General features: G+C 43.8%; 1 long non-coding RNA gene across 1 annotated transcript; it reads right to left on the bottom strand.

The window, feature by feature from the left end:
• Positions 1-6,511: 6,511 nt before the first annotated feature.
• LOC123595898 lies at positions 6,512-9,704 on the bottom strand. The gene is made up of 2 exons (XR_006711504.1): positions 9,603-9,704; positions 6,512-6,859 (listed from the first exon to the last, which is right to left on the bottom strand). It is a non-coding gene; the product is annotated as an uncharacterized LOC123595898 (long non-coding RNA).
• Positions 9,705-16,303: the final 6,599 nt, after the last annotated feature.

The raw sequence follows: 16,303 nt of genomic DNA, 5'->3' as shown, positions 1-16,303 counted from the left end.
CGCACACGGAAGGCGCCGGTGGTTATTTATGGAGGAGGGGTCGCCTTGGGTGACATTTGTTATTGCACTGCCTCCCATCTAATCAGGGACGGCTGAAAAATAATGAAATCCACCCACTCTCGACGGGGCAGATGACCTGCTGGAGTCTGCTCAAGTGTGAGTGACGCTAAGATTAATGGCACCGTTATCAGGAGCTGACACGACACTCTTGCACGGGCTCGTCCGCCTTCTTCGTAGCCACGGGCTCCAGGTTTCCTAATGGAAACAAAAATGTCAACGTCGCAAGATGGATTTCTCTATGGAAATAGCACCGTGCCTTCAATAAGGTTTCGTCCTTAATCTAGGTGATCATCATTGTAGAAGGGGCTTTGAACAGGCAGCTTTGCTTGGGATGCGAGAAGAACTGGGAAGTACGCTGAGATACGCTTACAAATGCACGATCTCTTGCCTCTGCCTTTTTAGAATTTGGCCGGGCACAGAGGGACAGGCAGATGAAACTCAGAGTAAGAAACCCTTGGTTCTGTCCCACGTCCACGCACTCCAGAGCGGCCTGGGTAAACACAAAGTCTCAGGCTTAACTTCCTGTTCTGTAAAACCGGCTCATCTTCCAGTCTAAGAAACTCTGGAGTCGCACGGTTGAGGCACCAAGCAAAGAACGTCTCTAAATAATGTTGAATGTATCACGTTTAGCTACAACACAAATATACCAGAGGGCATGATTCTAAATATGCGTGTCTCTGTGTACACTCCTGCATATACGTTCGCACACACGCACATGTGTATATAGCTAAGGGTCTGGGAGGGGCTTGGGGCTCCGGGGAGACGGAAACATCAGCGGGAACGTGGAACTGGCCTACAGCAGTTCCCTCCTGTGGTACATCTGTGTCCCTGGGTCATATTATTCTAGGGCCGGTGTTCGAATACACTGTGGTTGAAAGTATTAGAAAAATAAAGCGTGCGCTCTGGTTCTAGATATTTTAATGTATTCAACTGCGCTAATAACAGAAACAGAGAAAACCTACAACTCTGGTTTGGGGCTTAAAAGTAGATTTCCTCTCAGGGCCTTATGCTTAACTGTTCCATGGCTTGAACGCCAGTGGGGACGGAGAGCTCGGGCGCCCTTCACCCCCTCAGCCACCGCCCCCAGGGCACACGGCGGTGGGGAGTCAGACTATGGCATCTGCCAAACAAATGCCACGTTTTACTCGGGCAAAGGAACGGTGCACAGAGAGCGTCTGGAATTCGTTTTAGGATCCGTTTATTGTGGGCTGTGGCCTGTGGTCACCACCAGATTCGGGATTTCTGTCTCTGTGAAGCACGTGGCCATGTGTCACTTTGGACGAGCTGTGTTGGAACTTATTTTCTCGTTCTCCGTGTTTGTCTTCTCTGCGCTTCCCTTCCTTCTGGTAAGCCCATCAAGTATGTTAAATGCAAAAAGGAGCGAGCGAGCGCGCGAATGACCTAAGTGGTGGCACCCTCCTGGTCCCCTGAAAATTTTCCTTTATTTAAAATTCAGCGGAGAAGCTACTCCTCCAAGACGTCCTTCTGACCGCTCTCCCTGGCACTGGAAGGCCCTCTCTGCTCCCACGGCAACCTCTGCCTTTTCCCACTATGCTCTACTTGTGTATTTGACATTGACTCCCGCCCTGGACCTCCGGCTCCTAGCACGTCAGGGCGATGCCTCCTCCATCTTCGTATTTCCAGCAAAATCTTTATTTTTCCTTGCCACAGGGAGCCCACTTAATATCTGTTACATTATCCCAAGAACCAAAAGTAAAACCATTAACAACGTAAGAGGTGCTTGCTGGCGGCTGAGGAAGTCACCTACGTGGAAGGGGTGCGTGACAGATTTCTCGGTGGGAATTCTGGGAGTAACTCCCCCTGAGAAGTAGCTGGGAAGCTGGAGTGAAAGACACGTCCGGAGGAAGCCCGCGGGGAGGGACGTGGTTTACAGAGCCATCCTCCAGGACTTCGCCTCCGGGTGCGTCTTCTCTAGAAATGGTTGTTTTCTGTCCTTAACGCATTTTCAACCACCACAGGCCACGCGTGTCTCGTCTCCAATGCATCCTGTCGTTCTCAGCCCTAACCCGGGGCTGGCTGCTTGGAAGCTGGTGTAGGAAGGCAGTGATGAGAAACCCTAGCGAGGACAGGCACATCGATCGTGTTGTCTTTCTAGTCATGGCTTCAAGCAGTCCAGGACGGCGCTGAGAACGCATGCACACAGAGCTCGTGTGTGTGTGTGTGTGTGTGTGTGTGTGTCCCTGGGGGCGGCGGGAGAAGGAGTGAAGAGGCACAGTGAGATGCCGGGGCAGGTCCCTCTCATCCACCCACCTACACCGCATCCCACCTCTTGCTCTGCAGCCCCCAGGGCCCAGGCTGCCCAGGTAGCATCGTTCACAGCGCCGTGCCCCTGCCCACCTTCTGGATGCACTAGCCGCGCTCCACACGCACACCCGTCTCCCACAGTTGCCCCTGCCCATGACGATGAAAGACAGTGGAGAAGTTAGGCTCCTGACGGACAAATGTTAGGAATCTAACCTTGAAAGACAAGCCGTCGCTGGGGTTTTGCTCATGGCAAGGGTCTTTACCCCCAAGTGTATAAAGGCGATGTGAAAGTACCACGTATTAGGCTACCCAGTCCCACTATATATATAAAGTACCACTATATGCCAGACTCTGCTTGGTGCCCCAAACGCATCATTTCACATAAGCCGCACAGTAACACTTTCAAAGATGAGATAATGGAAACTTAAGGCACTTGAGTAAACCTTCCTGGGGATACATCCATAATGAGAAATCCAAATCCAGCCCTGTCAGGCCCAAAGCTTACGATTTTTTTGCAGTAGGCAATACCTTCGGAGTCTGGCAGGTGTTTTAAAGGCTCTCGTCTTGTTGCACATATAACATTTCTCCGATGGTTGCAAATGGCATGTAGTGATGTGTATTTCTTTGATTCACATATAATCAATAAAGGTTTAACACAGATTCTAATATTGGACAACTTCCTTTGCCAAACTTAAAGACCTGACAATCTCTGAGTGTATCTACTTATAAGAATACCTTATTGCCCAACTAGCTTTCGTAAATAATTCCCTTTGGTTTTTCTCCCCAAGTTCCCATAGCTTAAAATATTTTAACCTCTTATTAGCCTAGAGGTTCAGACTTTCAGAAGGGCAATGTCGTAAGTGGAAGCTAATGAATTTGGAGGTGGAGATGATTATGTCAGAAAACACGTGCAACACTCACTTATGTAACTGAGACGGGTTGAATATCCTGTTTGTTCACATCCGTATTGGCCAAAATAATTACTTGTCGGAATGTAGCAGCGATAATCCGTTTTCTTGCAATTTTAGCAACACTGCTAGTTTGAAGCTGCTTTGAGCGGTTCCTGTCTTCCAAACACTCCGCAATGGATACTGTGTGTTTGGTCTCAGTTTGCGCTGTAGGGTCAGAATTCTGGTGAGAGCCGAGGTCAGCTACTTGGGTGCAAGAGGCCTGGGACTAGTCACATAATTTCTCTATGCCTCAGTGTTTGTGTCTCTTTCATGAGGCTGTTGTGTGGATTAAGGGAGGCACTTACAGGGGCACCCGGGTGGCTGAGTCGGTTGAGCAACTGACTTCGGCTCAGGTCACGATCTCACAGTCCGTGGGTTCGAGCCCCGCAATGGGCTGTGTGCTGACAGTTCAGAGCCTGGAGCCTGCTTCAGACTCTGTCTCCCTCTCTCTGCCCCTCCCCCATTCATGCTCTGTCTCTCTCAAAAATAAACAAACGTTAAAAAATTTAAAAAGGGAAGCACGTATGTGTGATAGATAATACTAAGTCAATATCTATTAATACCTATTATTATTTCGATCACAAAACCCAAACGTTGTTCGGTAATTAATGACTTAGGTGTTCAATCCAGGTATAAATTTTGGCCACGTAGATACATAAAATCTAAAATATTCTACTGGAATCCAAAATCAGCTGCACTTACTGATGATCAGTAATAAAGGCATAATGTACTCCTTCCTCAAAATCACCTAAAGAGTGATTTTCTAATCATTCTGCTCGCTGTGTGTGTGTGTGTGTGTGTGTGTGTAAAATGTTATCAGACTATTTTGGTTGGTCTCTTAGGTGAAATGTGAGTATGCTGTAGAAACTGCACTCCAATTTAGGAAAGTGTTTAATGCTCGGAAAGAACAAACTCTCCTGTTTGCTCCCTGTGACCAGGGAGGGAGCGGGGCAGAGGGTGGCTCTTTGTCAGAGGCCAGCGCGTGTTTGTGGAACCAGAGTTGGGGTTGCTGGTGACTTACCCGGGCCACCCACGGCCAGAAAGCACACTGGGAGTGAGTGTAACTTAAGAACCTGAAATAAGCCAAGTGGCATTAAAAACACTTAGTTTAAGGGACTCACCGAATGATTCCATCTTCTGGTTTATTCCCAGAACTTCCCCGAATCTGAAACTCTGTAGCCAAAGCTGGGATACGGCAAGGGTGGGTGTGGGGGGTTTTGCTCTCAGGACCCTGCCAGAGATAAAATCAGAGCGATCACACCTTTCCCTGTATGCATGTGACATGCTCTTTGGGGCCACGGTTCCAGCATCGGGTTTGGGGCAATAGCTGGCTGTCACAAGACTGTGACGCTCAGGACATTTCAGCCATTCTGTGTGTCGAGGAGAAACTGTTTCGAAAAACAAACCAATAAGCATACCACTCGAAAGAGGGATGAATAATTGCTAGGCGCATTGAGTTTCCTTTCATCCAAATTGAACTTGGGCCGTTCATCTGAAATCTGAAAATAGGTGCGTGTTCTTTTACTGCCAGAATCTTTCCAGTGTCGTAAGAAAACGGGTTCTCTCTATACTCAGTTAAAAGGAGGAATTTCAGGAAATAATTTTGCTTAATGTTTCCCTGACCCGAGGTTTCTCGGGTTTACTCTACTCTGTGATTCCTTTCCCAGCTCGTTATCAGTATCTTTTTGGAGAAGAGATCTTCCTGACCCTCAAGGGGTGATTTGGGACAGGAAATCCGCACTGACATCACCAGAGAGAAGCTGTTGGGAGGAAACGGAATGGACTTGAGCCCATACACCTGGGCATGTTTTCTTTTGGGCTCAGTCGGGAAAGAGGTTTCTTGACATGCTTCGGTGAACAAGCCCACGATTTTAGGAAATGGTTAATCTTTTGTTCAAAGTCATGGTCTTCGGGGACTATTTGGTCACTCATTACAGGTATCAAAGCAAAAACGAAATTCTGCTGTCTTGCGAAGTTTGGCGCATTCAGTTGGAAAAATCTTAATGATCAAGCAACCATATGTTTTTACTCAGATATGTTTTATGACATAGCTGTAAAATCTTGTCTCAAATAGACCTACCGCAGCCTTGCATTGTTTCACAGACAGTAACAGGACCCGCTTCTAACATGCCTTTGTATTAAGTCTAAAAGACGGATGAGAAGTAGAGAGCTTTGCGCAGGAATAATTTATGACTCCTTTATGACTAACGCCCAGGATCTTAACGACACTGTGCAAACCTAAGCGTTCGCTTCGAGTCTGTAGAAATCACAGCCATGAGTGTGTGATAGCAGTTCAAAGTCCGCCCGCCTAGGCCACGATTAACAACTGTGTTTAAAGGTTTCTAACTCGGCATAGATAAAGGTCCAGCAGGATTAAAGCGTGATGTGTTGGCTATCAATCTAGAAAGAGTATTGTTCCTAACATCTGAAGGGGAAAAAAGGAAATACACTGTTGTTTTGACTCGGGCTTCCTCAGAGGGGGGGAAAAAATTCTTTTCGAGACATACGATAAAAATTGTAGAGTTCTGGTTGTAAGGGAAAAAAGATCTGTAAACTGTGACCAAGTAAATGTATTCGTCTACTAAAAATTAACCTACGGTCAAACTACATAGGGCTTTTTGAAATATTATACAATTTGGAAACTTTCTGCGTATCTTCTTTATCAATTCCCCGTAATTTATTTTCACAAGAAATTGCCAAAAATTGTCCTCCGGGTAAGGAATTAGGAGGATGAGTCACAAGTGCTCTACAGCCACTGACTTTAACTGTTTACTTCAGAGTCCCTGAAGCGTGGTCACATCTTTCATCCCAAAGCCTCAGTTGTTACTGGGAGAATTCCACGAAGAAATTTTCTGGACTATGGTCCCAGCTTCCCTTTTATCCCCTTCAGATACCAAAGAGAAATGCTAAAAAATCATCTTATGCATATAATATTTCCTCAAAACATCTGGTGACTGTCTCCTATATTCTAGTCACTGTTTTCAGGGCTAGCTTATATTTTGGCATTTGTCATATACTAACCATAGAACCTGATCCGTTATCAATTAAGATTTGAAGTCGTGTTGATAGAGGAGGCCATGTGTGACACGCGCCTTTGAATCCATTTCCATTCAGAGCACACTTAACAGCTTTTTATGCATGATGGGTGTTAAATGAAGATTTGCCTGAGGGATGGAAAACAAAAACAAATGAAAGTCTTTTCCCCGAAGTGAAATATTATGCGAAGTCGAATCAAGCAGGCTTTCAAAACACTGTTGAACTTTATACGTGATACTTGGAACTGACTCTCCCATTTACATCAGGACTTGTGGCTCGCAAAGCGGAGTTATTAGTTGTCATGGGTTGAAGTGTGTCCCCCCCCCCCAAATTCATACGTTGGGAGTCCTTAGAATATGACTGTGTTTGAAGAGAGGGGCTTTAAAGAGGTGGGTAAGGTGACGTGTGGTCATTAGGGTGGTTCCTAATCCGACACGGACAGAAGGAACAACCTACAAAGACATGGAGAGAAGACGGCCATCTGTAAACCAAGGAGAGAGGACACCAATCCTGGCAACATCTTGACAACGGACCTCCAGCCTCCAGAACTACAAAAAATAAAAAAAGAATTTCTGCTGTTTAGCCCACCCAGTCAGTGCTGCTTCGCTATGGCAGCCCCACCAAACTAACGAACTAATAATATTGAACTTGATTTCATTTTCCGAAATGTGCACGAAAAGATGTTGAAACCAACGTGCATTTCTTCCCTTTATTTTTTTCCTCCTCGGTTATTCTATCTGTGTCTGTACGTATGGGTGCACAAGGAGGGTAAGTTAAACTTTATAAAGAGTAGTGCCAACATTTCTCTCTCTTATGAGAGAGAGTTGAGGTTAACATTTTGAGCTCCGGCCCGTTCCTTTGGGAATCTGGCTGCGAGCAGTGGGATGATGTTTTTCTTCCGTACGAGGGGCAGAGGATCAGAGCATGATGGGTAACTGCGAAGACATCATACCAATGCAGAAAGGCATTTAGCATACTTCGTAGAATGGAGAGTGCTAGTTTATGTTATGTTATTTTATTTTGTAGAATTCTATTTTAAAGTCAACGAGTCTTCCATGTGTAGGCATGACTTTCTTACCAATGAGCTAACTTTGGTGGGGTCACTGATCTGAGTAAATGCGGCTTGGCAATGTTGAACTCTTCGACGTGATGGGCGATAATCCAGAAGGCTTTGTTAGAGACGTTATGTACCCAGATGATGTACCCATTTGACTGAGAAAAAAGAACCATCAAATAAATCCTATGCAAAAAAAGGTGCCGGTTACTGCCACAGTTAGGCTCTTTTATACTTTGAGACCATCCTGCCATGCTTAGATGGATGTACCTGGGTAGGGATAGAGGCTGTGTGTCTATGAGCTGTTTTGACTGGGCCACCTAGTTGCCGTGCCAATGATAGCCTGATGCATTGCTCCCCTACAGAAACCAACAATGTTGAGTCTGATTAGCCAAGAATTTGGGTCCTCCTATTTAATTCTTCTTTTTTTTTTAAAGTTTATTTTTATTTATTTTGAGATAGAGATAGAGAGCAAGCAGGAGAGGGGCAGACAGAGAGGGAGGCAGAATCCCAAGCAGGCTCCGTGCTGTCAGCACAGAGCCTGGTGTGGGGTGCGAACCCACAAATGGTGAGATCATGACCTGAGCCAAAGTCAAGAGTCAGAGGCTGAACCCATTGAGCCGCCTAGGTGCCTCCCATTTAATTCTTCTATTAAATCCCTCTGTGGCAAAGTGACCAACAACAAAGCCTTACTGAGATGCAGATGTGAGGCTGTGGAAACCGACAAAAAACATGCAGCCCAGCAAAAAGCAAGAATGTGCTCCGATGTCTGGAGGTCTTTGGGAATCATGCAGGATGTCTCATATCATGTACCAGACTTTGCCGCTCTTCCTCAATCTCTGCGGGAATCTTAGCTGGGGGCTGTAAAAATTGTGGTAAGACTTGCAAGAAAAGAAAGTGCTTCCGTCCAGTCAGTATCTGAGGAAGTTACATCTGAATGAATACAGTTCAGTGGAGCCTGATGAGCTTTATGGCTTGAAAAGGAATATGACGACCATCCTTGAAATACCTCATCCATCCTTCCCTGAATATGATTTGCTCTTGCCCTTCATTCCAAACATAATCCGTTACCCCAGACTTGCTGGTTCTTTCACTGCAGGGTCTCCTGTGCCTGTTCCTGACATTCTTTGTTTCAGTGCTAACCTTCTGGAACGTTCCCTTGCTCTCATGACATCTGGATCCAGTGCCTTGAGCCACAGTTTGCAGGTGACCCTTGACCAACACAGGTCTGAACTGTACAAGTCCACTTGAATGTCAATTTTGTCAATAAATAATACTGTCCTATAGATGTATTTTTCTCTTCCTTATGATTTTCTTAATGTTTTTCTCTAGCTTACTTCATTGTAATAACGCAGATATTAATACATATAACTTGCAACACATGCATTAATCAACTATTTATGTTGCTGGCAAGTCTTCCGGTCAACAGTAGGCTATTTGCAAAGCGTTGGGGAGCATACACGTGGATTTTTGACTGTGTGGGCGGTCTGCACCCTTAACCCCATGTTGTTCCAGGGTCAGCCGGACGTTGATTACCCGGAGAAAGCTTTGCCTCGTGATTCCCCAGCACCTTCCTGAAGCCTCTTAGATCGAATCTCAGTCCCTCTCTTTGTTTTTCACACCCTTGCATCAGGAGGCCCTTCTGACAACTGTCTCATTTGCTCTCCTGCCCATTTCCCAACGCGTTCGGTGCAGGTCTCTGACGCCCCAGACCTGTCACCAGCCCCTGTTCAGTCCCTGCCCCTCCTCTTAGGAGCCCAGTGCGCCACTAACGGTGCCTTTCCCCTTCAGCCGTTTCTTCCAAGCCCTTGCCACGACTTGGTTCATATCTGTCATCATCCCTTCACCGTGTGCCTTAGTTCTTACGAGCTGGCTTTGGAACCGCAGACACGGGTTGGAACCCCAGCTCCTCCGCAATTACTAGCTCTGTGTGCCTCCACCAGCTACTCAAATGCCCTGATCCTCACGATCTCTAACGTCTCGCCATTTTAATCCTTTCATCTTTGAATCTGTGCTTCTTAGGTGAAGTCCAATGGGACAATGGAGCACGGGATGGGGGGAGGGGTGGGCCTTGGGGGCCTCAGCCCACACAACATCTCCCTCCTGCTGCTTCATCCACTTCCACAGGGAGGGTCTGTCTCCTCCCCGACCATGGGTGACCCCCCCCCCCCCCGGCATGACAAAGTCACCCAGTGCACACCGGCAAGGAAGGCGCAGTGGTCCTAGGGGCTGCTTACCCACTTTGGTTGGAACTGCAGGCCCAGGGGAGTGGGGACGGCTGGCAAGGGCTCCCGTCTTCCTGCCAGCGCAGCAGCCCGCCCACGCAGCGGGGGGCTCACTCACAGCGCGCGGGGGGGCCTAGTTCCGGTGTGGGGGCCACGCCCTCCGGCACCTGGAGGAATTGCGCATGCGCATTGATGATCCCTGCGCGTGATGGAGGCCAACTGTGAAATCGTCACCGAAATCCTGCGGCGAAGGGTACAGAGAGCGCGCAAGAAAGTAGAGAGCTTCGTGTTTTAGCACCATTGCAGGTAGTGTTTTCCTGCTTTCTGACACCTGGGGGCCCACATTTTCATTTTGCACCTGTCTGCAAAGTATGCGGCCAGTTACACACAGACTTATTTTGAGAAGTGAGGTAGCCCCTGTTAAGCACGTGGGAAATACTCAACAAGGGATAGTTCCTGTTTTTGTAAATGGATGCGTACTCTCCCCGGCTGCGCTGTAATTGCCTTGAGAGACAGGGTGACAGTTCCTACTAATTTTTCTGCTTCGTGTTCGTCCAGCCTAGATCTGTGCCTAATACGCAATCATTTTAAGAGTAAAATGGCTTTTTCAGAAGGTGTCAAACTAAAGCCCATGGGAGAACTTCCTCAGACCCAGGAACCACTGAAATCAGTAAGCAAAATTCGGTGTCATTTGTATATAGACACTTTTCTTTTTATAAGCAATAAATATCATCGTGTTTTGAGAGGGGCCTATCATCCCCAAATATTCGGGATCATTGTGCTTAAACTTAAGAACACATGGTAGGGGTGCCTGGGTGGCTCAGTTGGTTAGGCATCCCACTCTTGATTTTGCCTCAGGCAATAATCTCCTGGTTCCTGTATTCCAGCCTGGTGTGGGGCTCTGCCTTGCTAGCGTGAAGCCTGTCTGGGATTCCCTCCCTCTCTCTGCCCCTGCCCTGCCCTCCCCCCTCTCTCTCAAAGTAAATAAATAAACATGAAAGAAAGAAAGAAAGAAAGAAAGAAAGAAAGAAAGAAAGAAAGAAAGAAAAGGAAAGGCAGGAAGGAAGAAAAAGAAAGAGAAAGAAAGAACGAGAAAGAAAGAACGAGAAAGAAAGAAAGAAAGAAAGAAAGAAAGAAAGAAAGAAAGAAAAGGAAAGGCAGGAAGGAAGAAAGAAAAAGAAAGAGAAAGAACGAGAAAGAAAGAAAGAAAGAAAGAAAGAAAGAAAGAAAGAAGAAAGGAAAGAGCATGTTGGATAATTGGAAGGGAAGAGAGACAAACCATTGCAATGGAGATTCTCTCTGCTTGGGGAGAGTGGGGGAATGGAGCTGACCCCCCACCCCCCTCACCCCCCTCACCCCCCTCACCCCCCGCCCCTACCAGCAGATTCCTTTAATCATCCAGAGACATAAGACTGAGGTGACATTAACTTACACTATCCTAGGTCTTCAAACAATTCACATTTTATGAAAGGTATTATTTTGTTCTTAGATTTCATTATTTAAAAGTAAAATTACCTTAAATGCCTTCATAAGGACATCCTGTGTAAAACACCAATGCTAACATTAGTCTTCCTGGGGTCTTGAGTCCACAACAGAATATGGAGTTATATACCAGATGTTATCAAAACTTTCAGCTTAAATGAGACTACTCCTGAGAAGTTAGAATAAGACATATATGGACAGGAGCAGTAATACTAAATATTTTTAACACTGAAATTAGCACATGTCTTTTAAAATTCTACTGGGAATCCCATGCACTTTTATATAATTAAAAGCAAAAATAACATCATTTTAAAAACAGAGCTATCGGGGCACCTGGGTGTCTCAGTTGAAAAAGCATGTGACTCTTGATCTTGGGGTTGTGGGTGCAAGCCCCACCTTGGGTGTAGAGGTTACTAAAAAACAAACAAATAAATAAACAAACAAACAAGCTTAAAAACACGCATGTGGCTATTTTAATTAAATTACAGTGAATCATAATCTATTTTTGATGCACCTATATGGTGAAGTCTCACAGTTTGTTTTGAAAATTTTACGTAGTTTTGAAACCTAGAAGCTTTATAACTATTATGACTAGTTGATGGAATCATCCAAATAAAAAATGTTTTCAGGTGTTTAATTTTAATAAAACAGTATGCAATTTTTTTGCATCATTTTGCAATAAATGTACCTGTACCAATTAATACCTGAGCCTCATTTCATGTTCTGCAGTTACAAGAATTGTCTTCATCTCTGGAACTCTGATGCTTTCCCCGATCTACCATGCCTCTTCTAAAATGCTTATTCTGAAAGGAAATCAAGTGTTTCTTCGTTCTTTAAACAGATTAAAAATCCTGAAGAGTCTAGAGAATAAAATGATAAAGTTTGGTGGTTCATTCCATCCTGAATCTCTTTGCTCTCTCGAAGACTTTTGGAAATTTGCAGACTATTTCTGGATATCCTTTCTGGGTTTAGACTCTAACTCATGATGTCATCTCAGTTTGCTTCTCTCCACATCATTCGTTGAGCTTGAGTTCAAGCTACTTAACCAAAAGAAACAAACTAATTAATTAATTAAAAAAATAAAAATGCCATTGACGAACAACAAAAGCATTTCGTTTTGAAAAAGGGCATGTACTCAGGGATAGATTAAGGGAATTTGCCTCAAAACTTTTCAGAAGTATAAGTAATATAACTAGAAGTTAGCCATTTTCATTGCTATTGCGGCATATATTCCCAAAGAAAATAACTTGGCTTTGAAAAGTAGTTTTTAAGTTTATAATAAATTTAGTCTTCTAGAACAGTTGCGCATTTCCTTCACCACGTCTTCCATAATGTTAATGTCTTACATCACCCAGGGCACAATTACGAAAACTAAGAGATTAACATTGGTGTGTTTCCAGCAACCGTATTTCTGTGCCACGTCCAGTCAAGAACTCACACTGAAGTCAGTTGCCAATCTCCTTTGTTTCCTTAACGTTCCCCTGCCTTGCAGAACCTTGGCACTCAATATGTGCTGGTCACTTGCTTCACAGAACGTCCTCCAGTTTGGGTTAACCCTATATATTTTCATTATTAGATTGAAGGTAGGTAGTTTTTAAAGAAGATTGCAGACACGATGGGCCTTTCTCACTGCAACATGTCAAGGGTGTATCATGTGCAGATGTTTTGTTACCCTGATCGCTTACTTAGTTAAGATGTTGTCTGTGGGTTTTTTCCATTATAAAGATACCTTTTTCCCTTTGCAAGTCCTAATTATCTTGGGAAAGATACTGTGAGACTAGGTAACTATTCTGTTCCTCCTCAGATTTTCTCTCCCATCCTTTTGTAAATCTTGCCTGTAACATTAATACTGTGGTGTTGTAACGTTCATATTTTCCACATTGCTTCTCTATCCATCAGTTGGCATATCCCTTCTCTGTTAAGTTTTTCAATTATTTGCTTATACCAGTATGTTGGGCTCATGGATGTTTATTTTAGTCTGTGGACTCTAATCCAGTACTCTGTTGATTTTGTTCCTCAAACTATTGCTGTTTTGACCATTGGGAGCTTTTTTCAGGTTGTCTACTGTGCCCTTTTAATATGTTCCTAACGTTTCTGGAACATTTTCTCGCTTTTGGGAACCTCAGCGCACTCCAGATCATCTTGTTTTAACCTGCTTGCATCCTGGAATCAACCCCTTCCTCAAGGAGTCCTGAAAGATACTAGAATCATGATTCAGGGGTGCCTGGGTGGCTCAATTGGGTTAGGTGTCTGACTTAGGCTCAGTTCATTATCTCACGGTTCATGGGTTCAAGCCCCACGTGTGGCTCTGCACTGACAGCCGGAGCCCGGTGCCTGCTTCGGATTCTGTGTCTCCCCCTCTCTCTCTGCCCCTCCCCTGTCAGGCTCACTCTCTCTTTCTCTCAAAAATAAATAAACATGAAAAAAAAATTAAAAAATAAAATAATGATTTAAACTTAGTTTGGAAACCGAGGTATCATCATACTTGATGATAATTAGTAGTCTAGATAATCAATAGTCTTCTATTTACAATGTGACATAAAGCCCTTAGTTCTTTTAAGCCTCAAAACATCAGCAGAAACCCCTGCAGTGAATGTGAACATTGCCATTTTGATGAGAAAACAGACTAAGAAAAAAAACAAAGAAACAAAAGACAAGAAGTGTCCCAAGATTTTACACTAGTAAAAGGAGCGAGAATCATCACAGAAGTCTTTCAGGCTGTGAAATCTGACTCCTCCCACCTTGCAGGTGTCGAAACAAAATACGGGAAACGCCCGTTACCCGTTTTATGGCCACCCGATGTTGAACTGTAGTGAGAGACAGAGTAAACTGGTTCTGTTGCAACTCGTGTGTCCAACGTCTCTTTTATGAAAAAAGGCACATTTCTGAACAAGGCAGCCATGAAAACTTGAGTTTGAGTTTGAAATTATAAAACAATAAGAGGGAATGCACTTGAGTCACCAGGGAAATATTTCTGATGGCAGAGGGCACCCCAACACATATTGTAAATCAGATATTTTTTATACTGGAGTTAGGGGGAGGCAGAACAGAGAGACATGAGACGTGTTCCTTTCCCAGTCGGTCCAACCGTTTTTGAGAACTCCGATTCTGCTAGCCTACATCCTATTAACGTTGGTAAAGTCATGCAAAAAGCAATGTTCCTTGGACTACAATAAGCTTTCCTTACCCATTTTCTTTTGATTGGGTAACAGTTGACAATTGACAAGAGAATAGTAAGCTACGGTAACACAGAAAGTAAAACGTAAAATTTAACATTTATGTATTTCCAACTCTTGGTCACATGTCAGAGGGGTTTCAAAATGATTAAGTGGGGAATTTATAGCTTTGAACAATCACATCTACAGAAGTAATATTCTTTCGAAAGGATGAGAGATGGAAATAATTGCAATCTAAGGTTCTTTTCATACATAACCTGCTTCACTGAAGAATCACCTTGAACACATGTATGCTTGCTCATGACCAATTTTTGAGAAAAGGGACCCTTTGAGTGATGTTAGAAGGCAAGGCTGCTTTATGAGTACTCAAGGAGGGAGAGAACTTTCTACAGTGTGACAAACCAGTAACAGGGATTCCATGTGTATACGTTCACATTCCAGTCATTTTGCGTTGCATGTATGATTTTGATAAACCCCAGAACTTTCCATCATTTGCTCCCATGACCTTGAAATCAGCAGCCAACAAGAATAACAGGAGGCACCTGACACTTACTGATTGCGTTTTTGTGTGTCAGTAAGTTTTATTAAGAAAATAAGCCAGATGCTATAGAGCATTGGATACATCTTTGTTGTGTGACAGCATTTATCGAGTCATGGATGAACGTGTGTATGAATAGACAAGGTGAACTTCCTGTCTTTAATGTGCCTTGCAGGAGAGACAAACAGGACGTGAGATAGATTACACACATATCTTATTATATAACATGGCCATGCAGATATGCATTGTGTACGTGTATGTGTATCTTTATATAAAATTTAATACATATAAATTAATATGTATGTACATGTGTATATATGACTTAGTATATACACAGTTTTATATATATTGCATTTACATAGTTACAATTTATATATATATTGCATTTACATAGTTATCAATTAGCATTGATAAAGGATCATCTATAGTACATAGATTATATATAACATAACAATATGGCTATTATATTTATATAATCTGTATAAATGTGTACATAAACATATGTATATGGTCATATGTATATCAAAGCTAATTGATAGCTGACATCTAGATGTGCAATTCTCGAAAAGAAGTAATGATTAAAATTTGTTTTGAATCCTGTACAAAAAAACTAACAGTTTCTATGCTTCCACCAAAATGGAAAAGAAATAACTGATGATTCAGGTGGGATTTGAGGACGTATTAATCAATACTTCTGGTTTGGCTAACACAAAAGTCGCATATTGTCCTACCTCTGTGCCGAGCAGAGGTCTGCAGGTATGTCCTCGCCAAGAAAGAGATAGACACATATGCCTGAGTATTGACCGGGCCTGGGGGCAAGACAGCATTGCAGGGCAATCAGGGGATTTCTGGAAAAGAAGTGAGAGGAAGGCCTCCTTTGGTTTAATGCTTGGATGAGTCCTTGTCCTATCGTGACAAGGAAGCAGCAGTGTGAGATGTCAGAACCTCAAGGACAATACCCAAGGAGCAGGGGTTAAGAGGCTGTAGGAGTGACCTAGGAAGAGAGAGAGGGAGGTGAGGAGAGAAGAGGGAAGAAGAATGTAGGACGGGAGCCTGCCCCTTGTGCTGGCGAGAAGTTGTCAAGAAACCATAGGAGCAGCTAGTGTTCACATTTGAATTCTTGATCAAATGTTATGGCAGGGTTATCCCCGGTTTCTTTTTACCCAAATCTCCAGTGAGGTCCACTTTACATCAGCATTATATCAGTCGTAATTGGAATGAGAGCCAGAAACCGAGGGCACGTGAACACCAGGAATTCACAGATATCTGGGGAGAACATGGGACTGAAGAGATGGGATTTTGAGCCAGCTACATCTTGCGGGTTAGGGTGACTTTAGTTGGTATTTGTGTTGCAATAATATACATTTAAATAAAGCACTTTTCCTCTTAGATCCAGGCTGCTAGGAAACTACAATGTGAATGTTTTGCCATTCTCTTGCATTCCTCCTGTTTTCAGATGGTTAATATTCATTTACTTATTTATGTATTTATTTTTTAACTTTTTTCAACGTTAATTT

The sequence above is a fragment of the Leopardus geoffroyi genome, chromosome A1, assembly GCF_018350155.1.
Source record: "Leopardus geoffroyi isolate Oge1 chromosome A1, O.geoffroyi_Oge1_pat1.0, whole genome shotgun sequence".
Classification (NCBI taxonomy): domain Eukaryota; kingdom Metazoa; phylum Chordata; class Mammalia; order Carnivora; family Felidae; genus Leopardus; species Leopardus geoffroyi.
The sequence above is the reverse complement of the archived record's forward strand: the minus strand, read 5'-3'. Positions and strand labels throughout refer to the sequence as shown.